Source organism: Neophocaena asiaeorientalis, unplaced genomic scaffold, assembly GCF_003031525.2.
Source record: "Neophocaena asiaeorientalis asiaeorientalis breed wild unplaced genomic scaffold, Neophocaena_asiaeorientalis_V1.1 scaffold76, whole genome shotgun sequence".
Lineage (NCBI taxonomy): Eukaryota > Metazoa > Chordata > Mammalia > Artiodactyla > Phocoenidae > Neophocaena > Neophocaena asiaeorientalis.
Window position 1 is genome coordinate 1,996,879 of NW_020173668.1, and position 26,927 is coordinate 2,023,805.

Consider the following 26,927-nt stretch of genomic DNA (forward strand, 5'->3'; position numbering starts at 1 on the left):
TTGCTGTGGGTTTGTCATATATGGTCTTTATTATGTTGAGGTAGGTTCCCTCTATGCCCACTTTCTGGAGACTTTTTATCATAAATTGGTGTTGAATTGTGTAAAAAGCTTCTTCTGCTTGTATTGGCATTATCATATGGTTTTTCTTCTTCAATTTGTTAATATGGTGTATCACATTGATTAATTTGCATATATTGAAGAATGTTAGCTCGTCTCAGTGTTTGATAGAATTCACCTGTGAAGCTATCTGGACCTGGACTTCTGTTTGTTACAAGATTTTTAATCACAGTTTCAATTTCATTACTTGTGATTGGTCTGTTCATATTTTCTGTTTCTTCCTGGTTCAACAGTGATCTCTTGGTTTTTTAGCAACGTATTTTTTAGCCTCCATGTGTTTGTGCTTTTTAGGTTTTCTTGCCTGTAATTGATTTCTAATCTCATAGCATTGTGGTCAGAAAAGATGCTTGATATGATTTCAATTTTCTTAAATTTACTGAGGCTTGATTTGTGACCCAAGATGTGATCTATCCTGGAGAATGTTCCATGTGTGTTTGAGAAGAAAGTGTAATCTGCTGTTTTTGGATGGAAGTCCTATGAATATCAATTAAATCTATCTGGTCTATTGTGTCATTTAAAGCTTGTGTTTCCTTATTAATTTTCTCTTTGGATGATCTGTCCATTGGTGTAAGTGAGGTGTTAAAGTGCCCCACTGTTATTGTGTTACTGTCAATTTCCTCTTTTAGAGCTGTTAGCGTTTGCCTTATGTATTGAGGTGCTCCTATGTTGGATGCATGTATATTTATAATTGTTATATCTTCTTCTTGGATTGATCCCTTGATCATTATGTAGTGTCCTTCCTTGTCTCTTGTAACATTCTTTATTTTAAAGTCTGCTTTACCTGATATGAGTATAGCTACTCCAGCTTTCGTCTGATTTCCATTTGCATGGAATATCTTTTTCCATCCCCTCACTTTCAGTCTGTATGTGCCCCTAGGTCTGAAGTGGGTCTCTTGTAGGCAGCATATATATGGGTCTTGTTTTTGTATCCATTCAGCGAGCCTGTGTCTTTTGGTTGGAGCATTTATTCCGTTCACATTAAGGTAATTATCGATATGTAGGAACATACATTTGTTTTGGAGATTTTTAAAAAACCTTTTTATTTTATATTGGAGTATAGCTGATTAACAATGTTGTATTGGTTTCAGGTGTACAGCAAAGTGATTCAGTTATACATATACATGTATCTATTCTTTTTCAAAATCTTTTCCCATTTAGGTTGTTACGTAATATTGAGCAGACTTCCCTGTGCTATACAGTAGACCCTTGTTGGTTATCCATTTAAAATAGGGCAGTGTGTACATGTCAGTCTGGAACTTACATTTTAGTAGGTAAAACTGACAATAAACTATATGTTAATTATCCTTTTTGTTAGATAGCAATAAATGATACGAAGAGAAAGAAAGGTGGGATGGGAGGGCAGGGAGTTCTGAGGGAAGAGTTATGATTTTGAATAGGTGGGGAAGATCTCACTAAGAAGGCGACAACTGATGAAAGATGTTTAGGAGGCAAGGGAGTGAGCGAGACACGGCAGAAGAGGAAAGAGCAGTGTGAAGGCACTGGATCGGCATTATGCCTGACATGGTCTGGGCAGCCTTGTCCAGTAAAAATATAATAGAAGCCGCATCTGGAAGTTTAGGTTGTCCAGTAGCCATATTAGAGAAAAGAAAAAGAGAAATGTGAAACTAACGTTAGAGATATTTTCTATTTAACCCAATATAGTAAAAATATTACCATTTCAACATATAATCAATGTAAAAATTATTGAGATAGTTTAGATTCTGTTTTTTCCTACAAGTCTTTGAAATCTGGTGTGTTATGTATCTTACAGCACATCTCAACTGGATACTAAATCTTCACTGGAAATACCTGATCTGTGTTTAGAGCTCATAAAATTTACAGTTAAAAAAGTAGACTCACACACCCAGGTTGTTGCAAATATATTTAAAAGTTTTCTGATAAATGAATGGAGTATCATTTTTAACATGTAAGTTATTGAAAATGATATACATTAAAAAATTCCGTTACACTAGCCACATTGCCGGGCCTCAGTGGACATGTGGCAAGTTTCTACTGTGTTGAACAGCGCAGGTCTTTGGCAGTGAGGTTGACTTGGTAAGTGATGGGGGCATCGAGGGAGCTGAGGGGTATGAGGTCAGAGAGGAGGTGGGACCCACAGCGGGGTTCTGTAGGCCATTGTGAGGAGTTTGGCTACCACCCTGGGTGAAATGGGAGCAGACGGAGGGCTTTGAGTGGAGAAGTAACAAGATCTGACTTACGTTTTAGTAGGATGGCTCTGGCTGCAGTGCTGGGAATAGACGAAGAGGTGGGGGCAAAGGCACCCGGTTAAGAAGCCGTGGTCACAATCCGGGTGAGAGGTCCTGGTGTTTCGGAGCCAGGTGGTAGCAGTGAGTTGGTGAGAAGTGGTTGGAGCCTTGGAATTTTGGGAAGGAAGGCATTCCTGATGAGCTGGATGCAGGGATGTGGCAGTGGGGGAGGTGGGAGAGAAAGGGGAAGGTCAAGGATGAGGCCAAGAGTTCGGCCCAAGCAAACATAAGGATGGAATTTCCATTAATGGGGTTGGAGAAGACTGTGGGAGAAGCAGTTTTGGGGAGAAGGTGAGAGTTTGGGGTTGGATTTGCTGGGTTTGAGATGCGTCCATTTTGATATAATGTGGGTGGCCTGTGCCCTGAGGCTGTGGGAGGTCAGAGGCCTGGGGCATGGCAAGCTTCTGCCCGAACCCCTGCACCATACGGATGGATGGCTCCCCTCCCATTCCAGAGGGCAGTTCTTGGCACAGCTGAATTTTAAAAACTTTCAGATAAATTCTCTGTGCCTCCAGCACCATTGGTGCTTACTCCCTGAAGGTCACTGGAAGTTGCTAGGGTCCTCTGGGTCAGAGCCATATTTCAAGGTCACATCTCCCTGCTCCTAGCAGACCCCAGAGCAGTATGATGAATAAAAAGAGTCATACATGGTCAAAAGCTCCCCCAGCATGCTGGGAAAGCCAATTTTAGGGGAAGTTACTGAAACAGTACAAAACTCTGAAGACACGCATTCCTGATTTCCTAGCACTTTAACTCTGCAGGGATGTGGAGGAAGGGATTAACGTGCTACAGGTGGAGGGGGAGTGGAGAGGCGGGCGACCTCCGCCAGGTCTCAGAGCCAGGGAGGCGGAGAGGCCCGGCCCCTGGGAACCCCCCAGCCTCACGTGTCACTGAGTCCCTGGGGCTCTCAGGAACCATACCGAGTGCCATCACACCTGCTCCCTTTCCAGCTGGGAGGAGAGTTGGGAAAGGGGGCAGGAGTGGCCTTGAAGGTCTTCTCCCACCCCTACCAGTGTCTGATGATGGGACCTGGGCCTGGAGGGTGAGGGTCTTGGGACCTGTGGACCAAGGCCACTCCATTCTGGTAACCCAGGCCTGCTGGGCACGGGTCTTCTGACCTGGGTTCAGATCCAGAGACTGACCCTTATTGGCTGTGAAACTTCAGTGATTTAATTTTTGAGTCCGTTAGTGCATCTCTTGAATGGGGGTGATGGTGCCTGCCGGGGCGGTTTTGTGAAGTGATGTTAATGAGTGACCTTAGCTCTGAGATGTGACACTTAGTGAATGTTGACTCTCAGTAAATATTGATTCCCTTCTTCCTTCCACGGATGTGAGAATTGCCTGTGGGCAGGCCAATTCTGTCCCCCGAGCGGTGGGAGATGGTGCAGAAGGGAACATCTGTCGTAGTGTTGGATTGATGATGCCCGATGAGCAGAGAGTATGGGTAGAGGAGAAGGAAGCACCTGCCTGAATGGGGGAGAGTGAGACCGTGGGGAGTCTCCTGCCTTCCGCGAGGCTGGGATCTCGCCCTGTGCCTTTATTTTTATAATTTAAAAAATTTTATTTATTTATTTATTTATGACTGCATTGGGTCTTTGTTGCTGCGTGTGGGCTTTCTCTAGTTGCGGCGAGCGGGGGCTACTCTTCGTTGCGGTGTGCGGGCCTCTCACTGAGCTGGCTTCTCTTGTTGCGGAGCACAGGCTCTAGGCTCATGGGCTTCAGTAGTTGTGGTGCACGGGCTCTAGAACGCAGGCTCGGTAGTTGTGGCACCCGGGTTTAGTTGCTCCGTGGCATGTGGGGTCTTCCCGGACCAGGGCTCGAACCCGTGTCCCCAGCATTGGCAGGTGGATTCTTAACCACTGAGCCACCAGGGAAGCCCCATTGCCCTGTGCCTTTAGATCGCGGTTCTCAACTGGGGTGATTTTGCTCCCCAGTGGGATGTCTGGCAATGTCCGCAGACATTTTTGGTCAAGACTAGGGGAAGGCTGTTACAGACATCTCGTGGGTAGAGGCCAGGGATGCTGGTAAACATCCTACAACACAAAGGACAGTCCCCACAGCAAAGAATTGCCCGGCCCCAGTGTGAGTAGCTCTGGGGCTGGGAATCCCTGCTTTAGATGACTCATTCTCACAGGCTTCTTGTGAGGAGAAATGAGAAAACAGATGAGACTGCGTTACCAGCTTCAACATGCCATTCTAATCCCTCTCTCCCCCTACCCTTTTCTCAGGGTCAGCCCTGTGTCATAAAGGGCTCTGGACCAGGAATCGGAAGATCTGAGTTCAAAGTCCGACTCGGGGGAGTGTGTCCTTGTGTCTGGTCTCCGTGTCATTCATCCTTGCAGGTCTCGTGTGTAAACGGGACAGCGTGTCCACAGTGGTGGGCTGTGGTGTGGACACAGTGAGAGTCTGCGTGGGAAAGACGCTCCATCACCTGGGATGTGCTGGCCGAGGGGAGGTGGCGGGATTAGAGCCTTTGTACATGTGCACGAATGATACTTTAGGAGAGGGGAGCCCAGGGTTGCCCCTCTGCCCCTGCAGGGCCATGTGACTGTTCCCCCAGGCCTACTCCGTTTCACTTCTTGTTTTGTGTTTTCTTGAACAGGTGGAGCTAAAGTCTCCATTTGGGAAGATGGAATTTGCAGGAAAGCGCAGAGCTATTATTTGTGGGCTGTGTGAGTGGGGGACAGAGCCGGCTGAGTGGCAGGTTTCCAGGCAGGGGAGAGACAGCTAAGTGTGCCAGCCCGGGCACCGCTAGAATCCTTCTGGGGTGAGTGGGCCAGGATTCCCCAGTAACCACCTCAGGAAATGAGTATTTGCTCTGAGCTTAAGACTGGCCACAGGGAAAGACAGCCCCACTGTCAGGGAAGGATCTGCACTGATATGTTGAAGGTCTGAGGAAGTTCTTCTGGGTAGACTTTCTCTGAAGCCCATTCTATGCCAGGCACTGGCCCTGGAAATGCTGGGGGACAAAGAGATGGACAGTCCATGGTTGGGGGTTGGGTGACCAGGCTGCCACAGCTCTGAGGAGAGGCAGGCTGTGACAAGTGCCCTAATGAGGTGCGGTGTCACATGAGGGCATGCCGGTGACTCCTCACGCCTGGGGGCTTCTTAGAGGAAGTCGGGGTCGTGCGGGGTTCGTAGGTAGGGAGGGCTTCATGAGGCAAAAGGGGAAGAGTATTCCAAGCTGATGGCACAGTTTGGGCAGAGGCTCAAAGTTGGGGAGTGCCTGGTGTTCTCTGGGGGGGACAAAGGAGGCAGGTTTTCCTGGAAGTGCTGGGAAGAGAAGACTGGAAAGGGACGTGGAAGCTGCCCATGGGGCTTGCACACCAGGCGGAGGAGTCTGCACTTTTTTTTTTATTAATTTATTTTTATTTTTGGCTGTGTTGGGTCTTTGTTTCTGTGCGAGGGCTTTCTCTAGTTGTGGCGAGCGGGGGCCACTCTTCATCGCGGTGCGCGGGCCTCTCACTATCGCGGCCTCTCTTGTTGCGGAGCACAGGCTCCAGACGCGCAGGCTCAGTAGTTGTGGCTCACGGACCTAGTTGCTCCGCGGCATGTGGGATCTTCCCAGACCAGGGCTCGAACGCGTGTCCCCTGCATTGGCAGGCAGATTCTCAACCACTGCGCCACCAGGGAGGCCCGAGTCTGCACTTTTGTCTAAAGGAACAGGGAGCCATGGAAAGTGTTTGAGCAGACTAGTGGCGTGATCAAGCCCCGGGAGAGGATGGATTGTTTCTAGAAAAAGGAAGCTTGAAGCAGGGAGGCTGGTTAGAAGGTTATTGCAATAGTTCTACAGAAGGAGAGGTGAAGGCTTGAACCAGGCTGGAGGCAAAGGGAGGGAAGATGGAGGAGGAGGCAGGGGCTTTAGGGAGGTAGGTAGTATGTGGGGGGCTTCACATTTCTCCACCCTGGATGTGGTGTGTGAGGGTCAAAGTGAGTACTGTGCCCTGATCCCCTCACTGCTCTGCTCAAAACCAACGCCTTCTTGGAGGATGGGAGGCTGTGAGCACTGAAACAGCCTGCCAGTCCCAGAGGGCGGGGTGGCACAGTGCCCACACCAGCCGGCACCAGCCGCCCTGGCTGGGGGGCTTTCCTTCTGGAACCCACAGGGCTCAGCGCTGGCCTCCTGCCAGGCCCGAGGGAGATGGAACACACCCTCTTCCTGCTCGTTTTCAAAGACAGGGGTGGAATAGCGGCAGTGTGCCGGAGCCAGCTCCGCTTGGGCTCACATCACAGCTCGGGTGCTGACAGGCTGTGTGTTTGGGCAAGTTGCCCAGTCTCCCTGAACCTCAGCCTGTGCATGTGTGAAATGGGGGTCATGGTGCTCAGCCCATGGGGTGTTGTGAGAGAGGATTAATAAGGACACAGGTGTAAAGTTCTTAGCTCAGTACTTGGCCACTCTTTCAGTTTACAAGACACGGTGACAGACTGGCGTGATGGGGTGGGGAGAGCAGGGCCTTGTTGCCTGTAAAGGAGATGGAGCCCCGGGAGGTGGTCAGGATGATGAGTTCTGTCTTGAGTGTGTCGGCTCTGAGGGTTTCAGCGGGGATCCCAGGGGGATACCCTGCAGGAATTGGGCGATGCTGGGCGTCTTCCAGCAGTGGGGTTCACAGGAACCACCCTTACTAGCTAGCTTGGAATCAGCTTTTCAGAAACCCAGCGTCATTGCAGGTGGTCCCAGTGTGGTGCTTGAGAGTGGGGTTAGTAGGGCCAGCCTGGCCTTGGTCCTCAGCGCCTCCTGCCCAGAGGCTGGCCTCACCTCTGCCCAGGGCCCCACTGGGTCTTGGCCCAGTGCAGGCTCCAGAGAAGAGAGAGCCCTGGATTTGGAATCAGTGACCTGATACCCGCCTGGCTCTGCCCCTTCCCTTTTAGGGTGACCTGGGCAGGTGTGGGCTCTCTGGGGTGGCAGCATCCTCATCCATAAAGTGGGCATGGTTGTTGGGAGGATCCGTGAGATGAGGGCTGAGAAAGCCTCCCACAGGTGCCTGGCTCATAGGGGCTCTTGGCAAGTGTTTGGTGAATGAATGAAGAGAAAGCCAGGCGGGGGGCAGAGAGGGGTGGTGGGAGGCAGCCCCGAGGAGAGGCCAGGGGACAGGGTGGGCGGCGAGGGGGTCGGGTAGACCTTGGGTCAACTCCTGGCTCTGCCACTTGCTTCCAGGTGTCATCCTCATTGCCGACGTGTGTGGGTGGTGGAGACAGGAGCTTGGGCTTAGGGGCCGCCCTCATGCCTACCTTACCACACTTATTTCCCCAACTGTAAAGAAAAGTGGGTGGGGGAGCTTCTGAAAGCTGGGCTTTCTCGCTGCCCTGGCTGCCTGTCATGTATTCCTTTGCTCTGTCCTCTCCAGAAATGTGAGCCAGCCCTGTAGACGCTGGCTGCAGCCACCTAATGGCAGCAGTGCACCACGGCTGGGGAGGGGCCGTGGAGGAGCAGCCTACTCCCAAGTGCACAGTGTGGGGGTATGTTGTCTGCAGAGAATGTAAAAAAATAAGTGAGGGCTTCCCTGGTGGTGCAGTGGTTGAGAGTCTGCCTGCCGATGCAGGGGACACGGGTTCGTGCCCCGGTCCGGGAAGATCCCACATGCTGCGGAGCAGCTGGGCCCGTGAGCCATGGCCAATGAGCCTGCGCATCCGGAGCCTGTGCTCCGCAACGGGAGAGGCCACAACAGTGAGAGGCCCGCGTACTGCAAAAAAAAAAAAGTGAAAGTAAAGAAAACCAACTAAAGGTCCTTTGGTTACCACCATCACTGCTCGATAAGGTCAGTGATAAACTCTTCTCCCTCTAGGGCCAGATGCTCCCTCGCCCTGCCCTTGGTATTCCCTGCCTAGAGGTCCTCCAGAAAAGAGCCTTGGAACTGTCAATTCCAGGTGGGGAACTCATGGAGCGGTGGCTGAGGAAGCAGAGATGATTTGGAGAGTGAGGCATTTATGATTGCAGTGGCAGCTCAGATTTGGGGCCCAGGAGACCTCGCCGGGAAGTGAAGAGAAGGGCGTGGGGAGATGCGGGCAGCGGAGGTGCCGGCTGTGAGCTCAGGCTGGGGAGGCATTGTCTAGGCCCTTTGGACGTGGGCATGGAGAGGGTGTGTTCCATCTCCCTCGGGCCTGGCAGGAGGCCAGCACTGAGCCCTGTGGGTTCCAGAAGGAAAGCCCCCCAGACAGGGCGGCTGATGCCAGCAGATGTGGGTACTGTGCCACCCTGCTCTGTGAGACTGGCAGGCTGCTTCCCATCCTCCAAGGAGGGACTGGTCCTTCATCTGGGGCAGGGAGGGGCCAGGGCTGCCCTGGGGCTCGGGGAGCTGGGAGGTTTTGGGGAAGATGGGAGACATGCTGGGATTCACATTTCTCCACCTGGCAGGACAGGATGAGCATGAGGGTCAAAATGAGCACTTTTAGGGTTTAATGATGATGATTTAACAGGTTTCCTTGCAGGGCTGTGGGAGGGGCCCACTGCGGAAGGATTGTGGGAGCATCTCTTCAGTCTGGAGAGCCTCAGTCGATGTACAAGGGAGGAAAGTGTGTCCCTGGGGTTGGATGAGGCCCAGGGCCCAGGGCAGTGTGTGCTTGGGATCTGGCAGTGCTTGGCCCCTTTTCTGTATGAACCTCTTGCCAGGGATCTGCAAGGCCTGGGTGTTTTGGAACCGGATACGTTTGGTCCCTGCTGTATCTGAAGCAGGTGTGCATTAGTCCAGATGGGCCTCTGTGGTCCTGTGTCATGGGGCCCCTGCAGTGAGGAGAGCCCAGACCTTTGAGACTTGGGGGCATGAGGGTCCCTCTTCTGGATCTGCTCCCCAAAGCAGGTGCGTCTGGTTCCATTTGGAGCACATTTGGAACCAGTGAGTGGGCTTATGTGTGGCTGTCTGCGGCTTCTGGGGCTGAGCAGCCAGGCTAAGCTTAGCCCGTACGCACTTCCCAGAAACTCATGGCACCATCACAGTATTGGCTGGGTATTGAGGAGTTGGCAAGATGTAGTGTAGGAACAGCAAACAGGTTTTGTCTGGGCAACTGGTACTAGCCACCAGAAGGGCTGTGTTGAGAAGGATCCTGAAGTGCAATCTGAGCATGGTGGGAAGAGGGCTGTGATTGATTTGTGATGTCTGTCCTGGGCAAGGAAGGATGGAGGAGTGGCAAGGTATTTGCCATCCCTGGTATGGAGGAAAGACTGCCTGTGTTTGCTTTTTGGTGAGTAAATTTTACCTCTCTGGGCCCCAGCTTCCTCATCTCTAAAATGGGAGTAAAAATGTCTCCCTTCCAACCGGATAGACTTATTGTGGAAATTGGGTAAGAGAGTGGAGTGAAAGTACTGCGTAAAATATAAAAAAGTGATACAGGTGAAGGGTGGGGGTTTTGTTGTTACTGAGTCACCCAGGACCCCAGATGACCTAATAATAGTGGTGTCTGCAGTCACTACTTTCTCTGGCACACTGGACTAGACCACTCTGTGGTCTGTGCAAGAGCCATGACTGACAGGACGGGTCATCAGCACAGTGCCTGGCACCCACGCCCTTTATACACTCTTGGCCAAGGTGTCAACAAAGTGTTTGGTCATGTGTCCAATTGGAAGTCACTTCATTTCTCTCACTGACCTTCTCCTTAACTTAAGATTTAGAGACTGTTTTTATGTTTAGTGAGAAAAGGACAGAAAACCTCTCCCCTTGACTCTTATACTCCATTAAAGATAGCAAAATTGCTTTTTAAAGTCTGAAAGCCTGACAAGAACGTGTACTAATAAAGCATGAATTATGCAAATCTGTGTAGTCACTTGATTTGCATAATGGAGGGACTGGAGGAGGGCTGAGGAGGGGAAAGAGTGGGAGTGAGAGCGCCCGCCCAGATCTGTGTGTAACGGGGGACACCCATTCTCTTCTCCTTCCCCAACCGCTCCTGGTCCTGAGGGGGGACTGTCAGCCTTTCCCAGCTGGCGCTGTGTCTGTCCTTCTGCCACCTGGCCGCATGGCCATCCCTCCGCCTCACAGGGGTGTCACCGAGGCAGGGGCACACTGCCCTGTGCTCCCCTCTCATGTGGAACTGGCTTCATTAAATCTCACAGCAGCCCCTCCTTGTACAGACAACTTTCCCCGGGAAGTCCCCCGGGTCATTATTTCTCCAAACTGTCCTGTGTCTCAGAGGTTGTGGACTGCCATCTGGAGCTGTAACCGTTGCCAAGTGCCTTTTGCTCCAGCTCTCTGGGAAGTGAGGGTAAGAAGGCACCTGGAGGAGAGAACTCACCTGACCTCCCTGGTTTCTGATCATTGCTTTGAAGGGTTTGGGCCTCTGGTTGGGCTGGGCTCCATCTTCTGCTTTTCCCTCCTGCCCTCCCTGAGCCCTTGCTAATCTTTGGCTTTGGCTCTGATGAAGGCTGAGGTTGGGACTGAGGGTACTTGAGGTCTGGCTGCTGTGGGTGCTGCCTGGAAGCCTGGGCAGCTGGGGGGCTCAGACAGAAGGGGTGTGGGTATCAGCTGCAGAGGTGGGGTGGTGGGAGGGGCCAGGCAGAGGGCTTCTCCAGAAAGTACTAACATACTAACACTTCTTGTTCTGGGGAAGGAGGACGTTCTGCATGGTGGCTGCAGAGACCAGCCCTGGTTGTGGGAGTGGGTAGGGGTATCTAGCTTCTGGAAAGGATGAGCAGCCTGTGAAGGCTGCCAACAGGCTGGGTTCAGCTCAGTTCAACATACTTATTACGTGCCTGGCTCTGTGGGCCAGGGCTTGTGTTAGGTGCTAGAACCACGGAGGTGAAAAAAGCGTTTGTAGCTCTTACTGAGCTCCTACCCTAGGCATAGGCTTTGTGCTAAGCCCCTTGTTTACATGTGTCATCTCATTTAATATTTGCAACAACTTGATGAAGTCACTGCTCTTATTTCCCCATTGTATGATGAGTAAGTTGAGGCTTGGTCACAGGGCCAGTAAGTGGCAAAGCAAGGCTTGAGCCAGGTCCTTTGACTCGGTAGCCCATTCTCCTGACTACGATGCTTTGCTGCCTCTGTAGACTCCTACCCAGACCCCTCCCTCGAGGGTCTTATGGTAACAGAGGTGTAAGGAGATGATGGGTAGGGTGAAGTATGGTCAGTGCAAGGAGAGAGGTTTGAGCCAAGAATAGAAGTAGCACAGAGCATTTAATTATGTCAGGGAGGACCAGGGAAGGCTTGGAGAAGGGCTGGCCCCTGAATAAACCACAGAGGGGAAACCACATTCTATCTGGCACTTGAGTCAATGGGGTGTGGTGGGGAGTGGGGGGCTTTCAGGTGAGCAGGGCAATTCCAGATGCTCTCAGCACCCTCCTGCGCAACTTGCAGGGTGGGACTGGGTGAGGGGGAGCTGACAGATTTCGGGGGATCATGGCTGGGACAGGCAGGTGTGGGGTGCTGCCCCAGGGGCTCCTTTCCCATATGTTCAGCAGCTGTGCTGACCTCCCTGGCCTGGCCACACAGCCCTGAGAGCCGGGGTGGTGGGGGGGTGTCTGTGGGTGCCTGAACTGTGTATGGACTCTGCCTGCCTGGGGTGAGGCCTCAGCTGGTCCCATACCCACACCCACTCAGGCCTGAGCATGGGGCCGCCATCAAAGCAGCCCTGGGAATTCTTTGCACTATGGCGCACAGGACTGAAAGGACCTTCTGTCACACAGAGGAGGGGTCAGAGGTTCAGAGGGGAAGTAACTTCCCCAAGTCCAACAGCCGGTGAAGAAGCAGATCAACCCCAGGTTCTCGGGTCTGAGCACTAGCCCCTCACCTGCTGGCTCCCCAGGGCTCCCACCCTTTCCAGGCTGTGTGTGCCCTGCTTAGCGCCCACTGTCCTGTATTCACGCAGCCACACACATATACTCTTGCTGTGTTTCCGTCGTGCCTGGCCATCCTCTTGGGATCCTCTTAGGCCAGGGCTTTGTTCTGGAGAGAATTTAAGTGGATGAGGAAGGAGCAGAACCTACTAATTAGATTACTTCCTGCGAGGCCCCTCGCGCACACTCAGCCCACTCTCCCCAGCCCCGCCTGCCCGTGTTGTCCTTGCTCCTGCCCTGGGGATGCTCCGGAGCCGGGAGAGCAGTACCTGGTAGATCTGAAAGACTTTCTGTAGGAAGTTTGGGGTGAGGGGGGCTCCATACTGGAATCACAGAGGTGTGAGCTGGAATCCTGACTCCATCACCTACAAGCTGTGTGACTTTAGGCATGTGACTTAATTTCTTTGAGTGTCAATTTCCTCATTAAGAAAATGGGAGTAATAATACCTTCGTGGTTCCCAAACTTTGCTACATTTTGGAATCACCTGGGAATCTTTAAATAGTGCTAATAATGTCTGATTTCCAGCTTTCTACCTTCTGATTTCATTGGTTTGGGGTGCAACCTGGTATCGGGAGTTGCAAAAACTTTCCAGGTGATACTGAGCTGCAAAGTTGGGAACCACGTCATAGAGTTTGTGGGAGAGGGTGGTTAAAGGAGATCATGCAGACACGTGGGGAAGACTCAGTTAATGGAGGTGATTATTTTTTAATTCAGTTCCCTGCCTCTCACGCCACTTATTGTGGGATCTGAAGGGAGAAGGAGGGTTTTCATTTCTCCTCCATGGTGGGTTTGCCTTGAGTGCTGACCCTGAAGTGGCTGACTGTGGCTCATCTTTACTAGAAAAGCCCTTCCTTCCTTTCCCGATCTCAGGTTAAAACAAACTGTCTCTGCAGCCCTAGGGCAGGCCTCCGGCTTCCTGACAGTCTCCAGGGAGTTCATGATCAGACCAGGATGTCTGAGAGGGACGCTGGAAGGAGTGGGGGTTGATGGCACATGACCAGGCCTCCATGAGACTCTTCCTGGTGGCTTTGCAGATGGAAGGGCTGATCCCCACGCAGGTCTCTAGGAGACAGAGGGCCAAGATGCTGACATGTGGTACACTAAGTCTGGATGTGGTGGTCTGATCTGGGGTGGGGCTGGGCTCAGGGGAGGGTGTCCATGGAGACAGAGTTGGGGAGGGGCCCCCTTCCTGGGTACCCTCTACTCTGCTCCTTGGCACCATTGGAGGCTCGGCAGACCTGAAGTGGAGGCTGTGAAGGAAGACACATTTCCCTAGATTCCTCAGCTGTTCTGACAGGAAGTTGTGCATCACTGGGCTGACGGGAAGGAAATGGCTCTGCTATTTGGAGAGAAATAGAGAATTCTGACTGGGGCTGGGGAAAAAGGTGTTTGCTTGTAGAAGCTGTTTTGTTCCAATATAGGGACTCTTTCTCCCCGCAGGCGCTTGCTCCCTGTTTATTTTCCTTTGAATGACAAAGATTGAATTTAGCTAATGAGGAGCTGAGAGAGGGAAGTGAGGGGGGTCCTGTGAGATCTCAGGAGAGCCTTCGCAGGACGTGCATCCTTCTGCTTTTAATCTGCGTTTCTTACCCAGCTTCCTGCTTGGGGGAGCTGGAAGGCAACAGAGCATTTTGTGATCTCACACACCGCTCTCTTCTCCATCCACAAACCATACCTTGGCAAATGCCTTTGATTTCTATTTCTTTTTACCACCCGCAAAAAAAAAAAACAGTGAATCTTTTAATAGCACAAGGCCTTTTGGATCACTAACCAGTCGGTCGCCAAATCCTATCCATCTGAGTGCCTAAAGTGCACTCAGAATAGACACTTTTAATAAAATAGATTCCCTTTAAGCCAGGGTAAAACTGTGAAATTTGTACATTTCTTTGAGAGCATCTCTACAAATTTTACAGTATTGAAATCACCACCCAGTGACCTTTCAGGAAGTACTAGATAAATTATAAGAGACAAATAGACAGACCAAAAGGAGAAGTACAATTTCCAGTGCCTTTCCTGCCGGGTCCTCAGGTTGAGTCTTAGAAATCCCTGGCTCCCCGTGTACCCCTCCTCAGCCTTGTGGGGCCCCCTGCCCGCCTGCCTCTCTCCCTGCCTGCCCGCCCGGGTGTCCTCTGAGATGTTTGCAGCTCTTAGAGGCAGCTCTGGTATGTGGCTCCTGGCACCTTTTCCTGTCTGTGTTTGCCTCTGCGCTCCATTATTCAAAATGTTTCCACCGGTGGCCAGAACCCCCAGAAATGCCCTTGGGGCTGGCCGGGGGCTGCTTTGGAAAGGCTCAGATTCTCTGCCAGCCGGGTCTGCCCCATGCATGTGGCAGGGAGTCCTCGGCCTTGCCAAGTGAGAACCAGGCTGGGGTCCAAGCCCAGCCAACCCTCCCAGTGGTCCGAGGCCAGCCCTTTGTGCGTGGTTTGTCCACTTTGTGGATCTCCTCATCCCCGCCCCTAGGTCAGGTCCCCACTGTTGTCTCTCCAAGTTGGGCACCTTCCTTCCCTACCAGTTGGTGGTGCTCAGGGGATGTAAACCAGGTATAATATACTGTTCATACTTTGTGTAGGGAAAATAGAATTTGGAAGGCTAATGGCCTATCACGTCACATCACTTAGAGCCCCCGAGGGGTCTTCTGGAGACTCGCTGCTCCTTTGGGCTCTGGGATCTGCTCCCCCTGCAGAGCAGGTACCCAGAGACTTGGAGCTGTGCTGTGGGGTGGTGTCGCACAGCTGCGCCCTGCTGCCAGGGGACTGCTAATTGCAGAGTCCTTGATGGCAGTGGCCACACGTTGACATGCTCGTTTCATGGACAAGTGAACTCAGTAACCAGTCTGGCTGCTTTGCCATCACTGTTCAGTGACCTGTGTTCACATAAGCTGGAGGCGTTACTCAGGGCCTCTGGATCTCAGTTGCTCTTTTCCCCTCAGAGATACCACCTCACATGACTCCTGGTTGTGGCGAGACCCCACCGCCTCCCACGTGGGGAGGAAGGGAGATCAGAGAGAAAATCGGGGGTTGAGTATTCTGAGTACTGCTGGTCCTTCTGGAGGTTAAGTAGCTTCATGAGGAACATAAACAAGGCGCTATCAGTGCTGCCCAGGGGTTCACTCACTCCTTAATTTGATAATTAATTCTGCAAACATTAATGGAGTTTTTCTCACATACTGGGCACTCTGCTAGGTGCTGGGGGTCAGGGAGAAACTGGAGGATGAAAAAGACCTTGTTTCCACACTCAAAGAGCTCACAGCCCAGTAAGCAGATACTTAATGCACTTAGATTGTTTCCCAGCGAGGCCTGATGTCCAGCAGAGGTAGCACAGAAGAGGTGGTGGCTCGGGAGGGTGGGGCAGTGGGAGTAGTGAGAGCGTATTTGGGTCTAGGTTGACTAGGAATGCGACAGGCCAAGAGAGGAAGGTCACTCCTGGTCCAGGAAACGTGCAAAGGCCCAGAGACATGAATGACAGTGCAGAGTATTTTGGAGGAGTGTGAATGAAGACAAAATGTGGCTCGAGTCTATGGTGTGATGGGGCTGGAGAGGTAGGCAAGTGTCAGATCGTGCAGGTGCCTTGCTTAAGGGGTTCACCTCTATCCTAGAGGCCGTGGGGAGCCACAGAAGGGATTTAGGCAGGGGGGGGCACAGTGTGTATGTTTTAAAGAATTGGGGTCTTTTTAAAAATTTTAAATTAAAATTTTTTTATTATTGAAATATAGTTGATGTACAATATTATATGTTACAGGTGTACAGTATACTGATTCAAAATTTTTAAAGGTTATGCTCCAGTTATAGTTATTGTAAAATATTGGCTATATTCCCCATTTTGTACAATGTATCCTTGTAACTTATTTTATGCATAGTAGTTTGTACCTCTACTACCTCTGCTAATCTCCTACTCCTATATTGCTCCTCCCCCTTCCCTGTCTCCCCTGGTAACCACTAGTTTGTTCTCTACATCTGTGAGTCTGCTTCTTTTTTGTTATATTCACTAGTTTGTTGTATTTTTTAGATCCCATGTATAAGTGATATCATACAGTATTTGTCTTTCTCTGTCTGGCTTATTTCACTTAGCATAATACTCTCCAAGTCCGTCCATGTTGCTGCAAATGGCAAAATTTCATTCTTTTTTATGGCTGAGTAGTATTCCTTTGTGTGTGTGTGTGTGTGTGTGTGTGTGTGTGTGTGTGTGTGTGTGTGTAGATATACAGATATAGATATAGATAGATAGATAGTTGCTTCCATATCTTGGCAATTGTAAATAATGCTGCAGTGAACATTGGGTGCATGTATCTTTTTGAATTAGTGTTTTTGTTTTTTTCAGATATACACCCAGGAGTGGAATTGCTGGGTCATATGGTAGTTCTGTTTTTAGTTTTTTGAGAAACCTTCATACTGTTTTTCACAGTGGCTGCACCAATTTGCATTCCCACCAACAGTGTACAACGGTTCCCTTTTCTCCATATCCTTGCCGACATTTGTTATTTGTAGACTTTTCGATGATGGCCATCCTCACAAGTGGGTATCTCATTGCGGTTTTGATTTGCATTTCTCTGATGATTAGGGATCTTGGGCATCTTTTCATGTACCTGTTGGCCATCTGCATTTCCTCTTTGGAAAAATGTCTATTCAGTTCTTCTGCCCATTTTTTTTTTTTTAGTTGTCTGTTGCCTTTAATTAACATCTAAATAGATGCCGTATTCTTCTATAGTTACAATATGGAAATGTCTATGAATAAAATAGATAAATTTTTTGTCACATGCCTAGGAAAGAATGGTGGCAGTAAGATTCATTCAAGGTTTTAGCAGCAACATCTACACAGCCAGGGCATGGTCAATGTCTGGGGACAGGTAAATATCTGCAATCCATGTGTACCTTATCTTCCTGGACCAGGGCTCGAACCGGTGTCCCCTACATTGGAAGGCGGATTCTCAACCACTGCGCCACCAGGAAAGCCCCGTGCATACCTTTGATTTCTTCTTTTAATGCCTGATTTACCATCTGATGCTGTTGGACCGTTCTCTTCTCCTTAAGTTCTTCCAATTCAATTTGAATTTCATACATTGCCCCACAGCCTCCTGAAATGTCAGTGACTTTGATAGCTGTAGCTTGAGGAAACTTTTCTTTGAGAATTTGGGTCACTTTGAGCTCCCCCTCAGTCTGCGAGGCAAACATGCGCTGAGCACAGTGGAGAAGAGGAAGGCGGCGGGTTCTGCTGAGCAGAGGCGCTGTTGCGGCCTGGCTCCGCGCTGCCATGACCGGCCAATGTGGCCCGCCGTCCTTCTATCTGTTTTTTTTTTTTTCACCCCATACCCCACTTTTCCCCCTTGGTGTCCATACGTTTGTTCTTTACATCTGTGTCTATTTCTGCCTTGCAAATGGGTTCATCTGTACTATTTTTCTAGATTCCACATATATGTGTTAATATACGATATTTGTTTTTCTCTTTCTGACTTACTTCACTCTGTATGACAGTCTCTGGGTCCATCCACATCTCTACAAATGACCCGATTTCGTTCCTTATTATGGCTAAGTAATAGTCCATTGTATATATGTACCACATCTTCTTTATCCATTCATCTGTCAATGGCTTCTGCCCATTTTTTTAATCGAGGTGTTTGGTTTTTTTTTTTTTTTCGGTACGCGGGCCTCTCACTGCTGTGGCCTCTCCCGTTGTGGAGCACAGGCTCCGGACGCGCAGGCCCAGCGGCCACGGCTCACGGGCCCAGCCGCTCCACGGCATGCGGGATCTTCCCGGACCGGGGCACGAACCCACGTCCCCTGCATCGGCAGGCGGACTCTCAACCACTGCGCCACCAGGGAAGCCCGAGTTGTTTGGTTTTTTGATGTTGAGTTGCATGAGCTGTTTATATATGTTGGATATTAACCCCTTATCGGTCATATCGTTTGCAAATATTTTCTCCCATTCAGCACAGTTTGTGTTTTATATTAACTGCTGTGGAGTCTACGTGGTGTGGGAGAAGGAGCACTGGAGTAGGGGGTCTAGGGAGCTAGATTCTAGATCTGGACCTAGCAGCTGATTGACCTCAGCCAGGTCTAGGCTTCAGTGTCCTGGTTTGTAAGATGAGAAGACTCCAAGAACTGTCCCAGCTCTGACACTCTCCACACCCATGACCACCTCTGTTTTTGGCGCCCACGCCTTTTCTTCCGTACTTGTCTCTCTACCTCTGGCCACCTGACCCATGTCTCCTGGCTGTCCCACCTTGCTCAGCAGCTGGTGGCAGCTGGAGGGAGAGGGGTGAGTTCTCCAGGAAGAATGTGCACCTCTGACCCTCATAGCTCACAGTTGCCTGGCGTTTTCCAGCCCTGCAGGAATACCTTCTCTCCGCGCCCTCCCCGCGCCCCACACCCCTGCCCCAGCCCACCTGGCTCCCCACAACTCACAGTCCTGGGCCCAGCTGGGTTTCTTCAATGAAGCAATTCATTCCCCTGGGCCTAACCCTTCCCCACGCCCCCAGTCCACCTGGCCCCAAGTGACAAGAGGCAGCTGATTTGGAGTCACCACCCGGAGGCCAGGGACATCTGCGTGGAGAGATGTCAGTGCCTTTGGCCTGTACAGTCTTTTTCCCTTGCTTTGACCCGGGTTTTAAAAGCTTAGCAAGTCATCAACTGCAGTGGTTGTCTGGGAGCCCCAGCATTTGCTCTTCCTCTCAGGGACCCGCAAGCCACTTCTGCAGAATTGAAAATGGCTGTGGCTGGAAAGACAGGTTTTCCTCACAAGCATCATTTGTTCCCCCGCCTTTGCAGGGTTATAGCTCTGATCCTAGAGCTTCTCCAGGCTGAGGAGCCTGGGGGGAGAGCCTGGCTGCAGTTTCTGTTTTCCTAGGTCTTTGATCACAGCTGTTATATTTAAAGGCTTAAACAATGGATTCTAAACAAATAAGTATCTGTTAGTGGAATGAGGAATTTAAAGGTGACTCAGACTCCCCTCCCTCCCCTCCCCCAATTCTAAGTGCTGTTTACTACCTGAATGATGAGACCTGTAATGGAATCACTTTGCTTGATTCTCCTCTCCTTGGGAATTTGGCATGGTATTTCATTCATTCACTCACTCATTCATTCATTCGAGTGCTTACTGAGTATCCACTACTGTGTGCCAGGCCCTGTGTGAAGTAATGGGGAGAGAGAGACAAATAGGACCCAGACCCTGCCACAAAGCAGCCTAGAGTCTGGGGTGACTACCCAGTGGGAGCTTGGGGGCTCCAGCGCAGTGAGTTCCATTCAGACCTAGAAACTCTAGCTGACAGTCTTAAACCCTGTTTCTGGAAAACAGGGAAATAGAAATAATGCAAGAGGGAAGAAATGTGGGTGAGGAGAGTGAGATGAGGGTGGAGGAAAGAGAGAGATGGAAGAAAGGAAGCAGCAAACTTTCCCACGAGAGACACAGCAGACGGCCCCCCCAGTTCCCTGCGGCAGCTCACAGCCACGGGCAGCAAGAACCCAGCAGAGGGGAAGGCCCTCTGCTCCCTCTCAGCTCGGCCCTGGCAAGCTGGGTCATAGGCAGGGCACTTCCTGCATGGTGCCTCAGTTCCCCCATCTGTAAAATGGGGCTTTGGACTGTGGGATCTTGGAGATCTTTGAACTAGCGTTCTGTGACCGGTGCAGGGCATAGTAGATATGGGGCAGGAGCCCAAATAAAGGCTCTGGAAGTAGAAGGAAGTGTTCCCCTGGCTTCTCTCATCTCAACACTGAGACACCCTTAGGTGTCTGGGGCCTGTGGGTGTCCTGCCATCCCCTCGCTAGCAAGAGGTGCCTTCTGGCTACTCTCCTTGCTGAACAGTGGGAGAAGGAAGGTTCTGTGTCTCCATGTTTGTATATTTTTCTGGTGTGGACATTTTCTTCTTGGAGTTTCTTTTCTTTTTCTTTCTGACAGTAAGGCCGCTTGAATTGCTCCAGGTGCAGGGTGACTCTGCATGGCGAGCATGCAGCATCTGGTGTGTTGGACTGACTCCTTGGCAGGCCTGCCTCTGGATGCCCTCAGATGCTGTCCCATATGCCTCGCCCTGGGGCCGGGTCAGACTACTGAAGCCCAAGGGTCACATTCCGAAGGGTTCCAGTGCAGGTCACACTCATTGATTGCTAAAGAAAACAATGTTTTGGCAACACAGTGTTCTAAGAATTGGTGTTCCTAGCTGTGTGACCTTGGGTAATTGCTTAAATATTCCAAGTCTCAGTTTTCCCATCTGTGAGATGGGAGTGGCTCTCCCTAGCTCTCAGAGATCAAACAGGAAACCGCAAGAAAGCGCCTCATAAGCGGGGAGGCTCTAAACTGACATCCACAGGGCAATGATTCAGTAGCAAATATATTCAGCCTTCTCCATGGTTACAGCCTCTTCTGTGCTGAGGAATTCAAGCCACAAAGGGTTAAGGCAGCTAGGCACGTGACTGAGATTGTCCATAATGGACGGAATAAACCTTAAAGGAGTGACATATAATTTGCAGTTAATCCAGGCACTGTGACACTGCCCTGCTAAAAACTGTCTACTAATAATTACTTTGATCTAACAAAATGATACCTGTCTGTGAGCCTGGTAGCAGGGACCCTGGCCAAGGGTCTGCAGCACTGAGCACCACCCCTCCCACTGGACAAGGGGGGTGTGGGAGCTGGGAGACATGGAGGCCAGAGGGCAGGGAGGGGCCCCCAGTTCCCTCAGACCCTAAGGCAGCAAATGCTACATATGTAGAGTGATCGTGTGATTCACTCTACATACTCACTGTCTAAATGGGGACACTTTTGAGAGTATGATATTAATAATTGCTACTCATATTAATAATGATACTAGACAGCAGACATAAGCTGGTTTCCCCAGAGCAAACCTGGATATATATGGTCAACATGTGCATAGACTGTTTTGAGCTTCTGGGAATCCCTAGGTGGTTGAGCATTTCCACAGTTATGATTTGGTCTTTACAATAACTCTGCAAGGAAGAAAGGATTTTTACTGTCATTTAATGGATATTAAAAATAGTGCTAGAGCTCTGATCTTTGCCATGGCTTCCCTGGTGGCTGAGCCAATGCAGGTTGAGGACAGCTGGCCAGGATCAGGGAGCTCTGGGGCTGGGGAAACACGTGGTGCTCAGAGGGAGAGACCCAGCAGCTCAGGCTTCAGAAGAGCTGCAGCAAAGTGACCATACCCATGGAGAGTGCAGGGCACACTTCCCAACAGGGCCTTTGCCAGGGTCCTCTCCAATCCTGAACTCGGAATCAGAAGACTCCTCCCTTTACTAATCATGTGATCTCAGCTAATTGTGTGATCACTGTGTGCCTCAGTTTCCTCATTTGTCAAGTGGGGACAATAATTCCTTGTTGTAAGGATTAAGTGAGATCCTACATGAAAATGGGTGGGCTCAGAGACTGACATGTCATAGGTACTCAGTAAATCCTTATAGAGTTTGACTCTGGAGAGAGTTTCCAGAAGCAGTATCCTTTAGGGAACCGTGGGGATCCTTCTGCCTTGAAACATTTCTGACTTGGGCCAAGTAGGGCGGATGTGCTCCAGCCTTGAGATCGGGGTTGCCTCAGATTCTTGCAGGGAGGAGGTGGATAAGAGAAACACGTGGGGGAATTGAGAGCTTCCTGACTCCCCTAAACTGTGATAATCTACTGCTTGCTCTGTGCAAGTTGGGGACTGCACCCAAGGAAGCTGCAGGCCTTGTGATTCCCTTGAAGCTCTGCACACACGAGCAGCCCACGTTGGCCGGCAGCCCTGGCCTTTTAGGCTCGAGGATGAACTTGCTCGGACATGGGCAGGAAACACGGCTCCTGTGGTGCCCTGTTGCTGGAGGTGATGGCACCTCAGAGCCAAAGGTAGGCGGGTTGGCAACAGTTTGGTGCCAGAGAGCTAGTGAGTGAGAAAGAGAGAGAGATAAAAGTGCCACGTTCCGCCTATTAATAGCCGTGTTTGGTCTCCACCACTTCTATCAACATCGTCCATCACATCCAAACAATCGAAAAGCTTGTGCCAAATGGCTAGGAGTTAACAACTCATGGCTGTGCTGAATTTCTGAAAAACAGTATTTCCACTTCTGATGTAGCTCTGAAATGCCAATTGTTCCATGCCAACTGGTTATTTTTCCAGACCATTTCCCTTTATTTATGTTTAAGCTTTTAGAGTTTTAGGCAAAAAGAAGACGGAGGACCTGGACTAGGTGACTATTATTTCTCCTGATTTGCCCTTGAGAGCCATAGAAGAAACGTTCATTCCCCAAACGTGAACTGAGGACTTGCAGAAGGGTGGGAGAGGAATCAGACAGGGGTGCTGCCCCTTTCAGGAGTGTGCGACTGATGGGCAGGCAGAGTGGGGACGTGGGAAAAACACTGGCCCAGGCCTCAGAAGACTCAGGGCAAGATTAGCCCTTTCTCTTACTGCTGTGTGGCCTTGGCTAGGAGAGAGCCCCTCTCTGGGCCCCCATTTCCTTGCCTGTAAAGTGGGGGAGTTGGACTAGACGGCCCAGGAGGCCCCTTCCAGCTGAGTCTGTGCGTTGGGTTGGAGGACTTGCTGTCTCACGTTTACTGGCAAGAGTGTGGGTGTGGAAGTGGAAGGAGGATGATGCTGTCCTCGGGCTGCTGCTCTGGGAAGCCTGGAAACGTGGCAGGGGAAACACAGGACAGGGCTGTTCCTGATCCGGGAAGCTCCAGCCTTCAGAGAAGTCTGTGGAGCCTGCCAGGCGGTTGTTTTTCTCACCATATGTGATTTCTAGGCGTCTTAAAATTTTCATTTGGCCCAAACATTGCCAGGCTCAGGGGTTGATTGTGCCCTGCGTGGGGATGGAAGTGGTCTTGCCTCTGGACACCAGGCTGGGAATAGGCAGAGAAGTGGGTTGTGGAAACCTCTGATGAGGTTGGAAGGTGTAGATGGGATCATGGTGTTGCTTCTGCCACCGCAGCAGCCTCTGGTGCGGAGAGAGGCAGGGGCTGGAGGGTGAAAAGAGGGAAGAGAACTGGGGCGGGGGGCTGGTGAAGGGACTGAGAGATGAAGGGTGGGGGTAGTCTGTAGGCCTTGCTTTGTGTCTTTAAAACCAACACATGCTTCTCTGTGGCTGTCAGGTGGTGAGAATTCTTATTTCAGATTCTATCCATCTGAAGATGCATTTACCCAGTTCATTGCAATTGGTTGACCACAGCTCCTGCAGAGAATCCAGGAGTCTGGTGTATGTCCTGGGGCAGGATGGGGAGAGAGAAGCCCAGTCCTGGGTCAAGCCCTGTCTGGGCTGGTTCGGTTCTAGCTGGGAACCCAGTGTGCACACCCAGCCTTCTGCAGAGCAAAGTGATTTCCTGCTGTTTTATTGGTTTGGGGGCCAGATAGGTTTTAATAAGAGAAAAGAAAACAACTTCAAAGCAAGCCATCCAGAAAGCACAGTTATTTGTCTCCAACATTCTAGAACATTAAAAAAGGGGGGCTCCTGCAAGTTGGAGGAAATATGGGGACCATGGTCTTAGTGAGGGTAGCAGTGGATATTTGCAAGGAGAACCCATCATGGTGCTGGCAAACTGAGCAGCCTTCCGGCAGGGCTCTGCCACACCTCGGGGGTGAAGAAAGATTAAGTGGTTCTCTGTAATTGAGGACCCCCCAGGTTGCCAGGATGCGTGTTGCGACTAGGACAAGAGACCTTTAGTATGTGCTTCTCCCAAGATGATGGCAGGGGCTGGGACCTTCAGAATGAGATGCATAGTGACAGGTATGCATTCATCAAAGCTGGAGAAGGCCGTATGGGCTTTTTGACACCACAAGAATGATGTAATTGCTGACTGGCCAAGAGCGCTCACATTCCACAAGCAGAGGAGGATGAAAGGTAATCAGGAGCAGATTGTTTATTGGAGAAGGAAATAAAGTGGCTACGTGAGAGGTTTGGAGGTGACTTCCAGGATAGGGATCTAGGCTTTTGGAGAACAGATAAATTTAGAGTTGTTATATCTTCAGAAACAGGGGAGACAGGGTGGGCAGGGATGCCCACCCCGTGAGCGTAAGCCTGGGGGACCCAATACCCAGGTTCTAAGCTTTGCTTCAACGCAGGCTAGTGTTTGATAGGGGCCGGGCCAGCCCCACAGTGTCCTCATGTAGAATGAAGGGTGGGGATGAGCTGACCTCCAGGGGTGCCTCCAGGCCTGGTGTCTATATTTTTATTGGTATTTGTCTTGGGGAGGGGCTCACTTATTGAGGACGTTTGCATAGGCACATATGATGCCAAAATCAGAGTGAGGCTTCACAGAGGCATTTGTTTGTTTAGCTTTATTGGGGGCTAAGCACCTGAGAAAGCTGAAGCCAGATCTGTGAAAAAGTCAGAGCCTTTCCAACATAGAGATAGGCTGCCTTGATAGGAAGTGAGTTCCCTGTCCCTGGAGGTAATCAAGCAGAGACTGAATGACTATATGCCAGGAATCTTACAGAGGAGAGTCATGAGCCGTTTAACTAGATGGCTTTTACATTTCCTTTTAACTGTAAGGAGCTCCACTGCTTATGCATATGACTAACTGTTCAACAGAGTCTCCTCAAGGCTATGATGTCAGCCCCAGCCTTCTGCACTTCTTTCTTGTGCCCCCTAGAGCAGCATTTCTCATCCCTGGCCTGCACATTTGCATCGCTGAAATATTTTTTTAAATGTCAGTGTCCAGGCCTCACCTGCAGAGATTTGATTCAATTATTCTGGGGTGGGGGTCAAGGTCCCTCAGTTCTAGAATGGCCTGGGCTGTTGGTGCCTGGTGGGCATCCTTCCCACCTGCATACTCCCTGATGGGGTGAGGAGACTCAACCCCCCTCTGGTTTCATTCTGCCTTGGTATAGAGCTCAAAAGTTTGACCCTTCCACATTCATTCACCCAACAAACATTTGTTAAGTGCTTATTTCATGTTGGAAGAGTCCTAGTAGGCCAGCTCTTGGCTACTTTAGGAGCAGCAAGCCCCAAACTGCCTTCAGAAAGACCTCATCATGTGTATTCCTACCTCCTACACTTAGCACAGTGCCTGGCACATGGCAAGTATATAATAAAACATTTTGATTGAATTGCATGGAATCTTTGCCAATGTTGTAAGTGGGGCAGGAAAATAAATTATAAGCAAGCATGCAGTAGAGAATTCATGATATGCCATTTCCCCTCTGCTCAGACCTTGTAAAGAAAATCATCTCCTTAATTGGAATTATGTTTGTGGCCTTAGGGGTGACCCATCTGACTTGATATTTTGGTAGCGTGGTCTCCCAAATGACGATTTTTTCCTCCTTGGGTCATCACACAGCGGGAGGGCCGAGGCCTGGGGAGGATGATTTCTTCTTAATTGGTGTCCTGGTCGTTGTGCTGGTTTCACTAACCATTACCAGGCCACCCTCTACTCAGACCCAAATGCCCTTGTGTTAACTGCATGATGTCCCTCAGCCATCAGGTTCCATCTCCTCTGGGAGTGACAAAGTGGAGGGCCACAGAGAAATGGCCCAGGCCAGCTTGACTTTATGAGTTTCATTTTGAGACCATTGGCATCCTTCACTCCACAAGCATTTCCTGCCTGCCCGCCCCATACCAGGCCTGGTCTGGGCTGCACTCGCAACAACGATGCAGACCCCCAGCCCTGACGTCAGGCTGCTGACTGTCTGTCATGCTACTAAGTGACCGGGGTTTAATGGTGACATGACCAGGGCCTCATCAGAGAGTGGGGTGAGATGGGGAGATTAGTCCTGCCCAGGAAGACTGGGCATGGAAGACGATGTTCCGATGACAGGCAGCCCGTGTGTCATGAGACTCTCTGGGTGGAGAGAGCACAGACCTTTGGGTCTAACTTCTGCCTGGGTTGGAATCTGACCTCTACTCTGTCCTTGCTTGGGGATGGTGGGCAAGTGACGGAACTTCCCTGGGCCTCGCATGGGGTTGTTCCGAGGATCTAAATGGTAAGCGCACAGTAGATGTAGGCTGTTATTTTTATCATGTTCCTTTAGCTGTATTTGTGAGTTCAGGAAGGAAGTGTCTACCTGCTTGACACATCTCAAAATTTTGTTCCTTTCCTTCAAATATTCAGCATTCAACTGATACTTATTGACCTGCTATGTGCCGGACAATATCTGAGGTGCCAGGATGTAGAAGTGGACAAACAAATTTGAAATCCTGCCCTTCTGGGGTTTCCATCTTGGCGGTGAGAGACAGCCCCTGGGACCTGGTAAAGACACCCACACAGAGAGCTCAGGAAGGTGGAAGGTGCCTGGAGCTTGGTCTCTAGTACCCACGATGATGCTCAGCCCTGGTGGTCATTGAGCAGAAGAAGGTCTCATGCCCTCCTTGTCTGCAGAGAGAGCCTGCATCCTTAGCAAACAGCATCTTTGGGGAGAAGGTACTCTCTGAAGCTTCTTTGGCCTTGGGTCAGTCTGTATTCCTCACTTCACATTCAGGATGTAGGGTCAGTTCGGGTTCAGCTGCCTCTCTAGGGTCGCCTCTTCTGGTCCTGGTCATTCAAGGAGCTACTTGTAGGTCTTTTCTCTCAGCCTGGGCTTCCTGCCCGTTTCTTCCAGGCCCTACTCATCTGCCCTTTGTCTGCCAGGTGGGATTCAGGCTCAGCGGACTGGGGGTGGATGGAGTGGGGGAATCCCTGGTGTTTTGCAAGTACCCAGCACAGGGCCTGGGCATAGTTAAGTGCTCTGTAAATATCTATAGTGTGAATGGATGAGTGAATGAATGTTTGGCCCATTGCAGGATGCCAAAGCTATCTTTCTGAAATGCCTGGGGGAGCATCTTTGTAAATTGTTGCAACCCTAAAATGCTGATATTGGAGGGGCATTCAGCAG

The 26,927-nt window shown here is 50.5% G+C and overlaps 1 protein-coding gene and 1 pseudogene across 2 annotated transcripts in view; one reads left to right on the plus strand and one right to left on the minus strand.

The window, feature by feature from the left end:
• KCNN3 (potassium calcium-activated channel subfamily N member 3) overlaps positions 1–26,927 on the plus strand; it is a 161,954-nt gene that overhangs the window by 15,955 nt on the left and 119,072 nt on the right. The gene's annotated exons all lie outside the window — the stretch shown is intronic.
• Positions 16,946–17,400, minus strand: LOC112401782 (bolA-like protein 3 pseudogene; annotated as a pseudogene).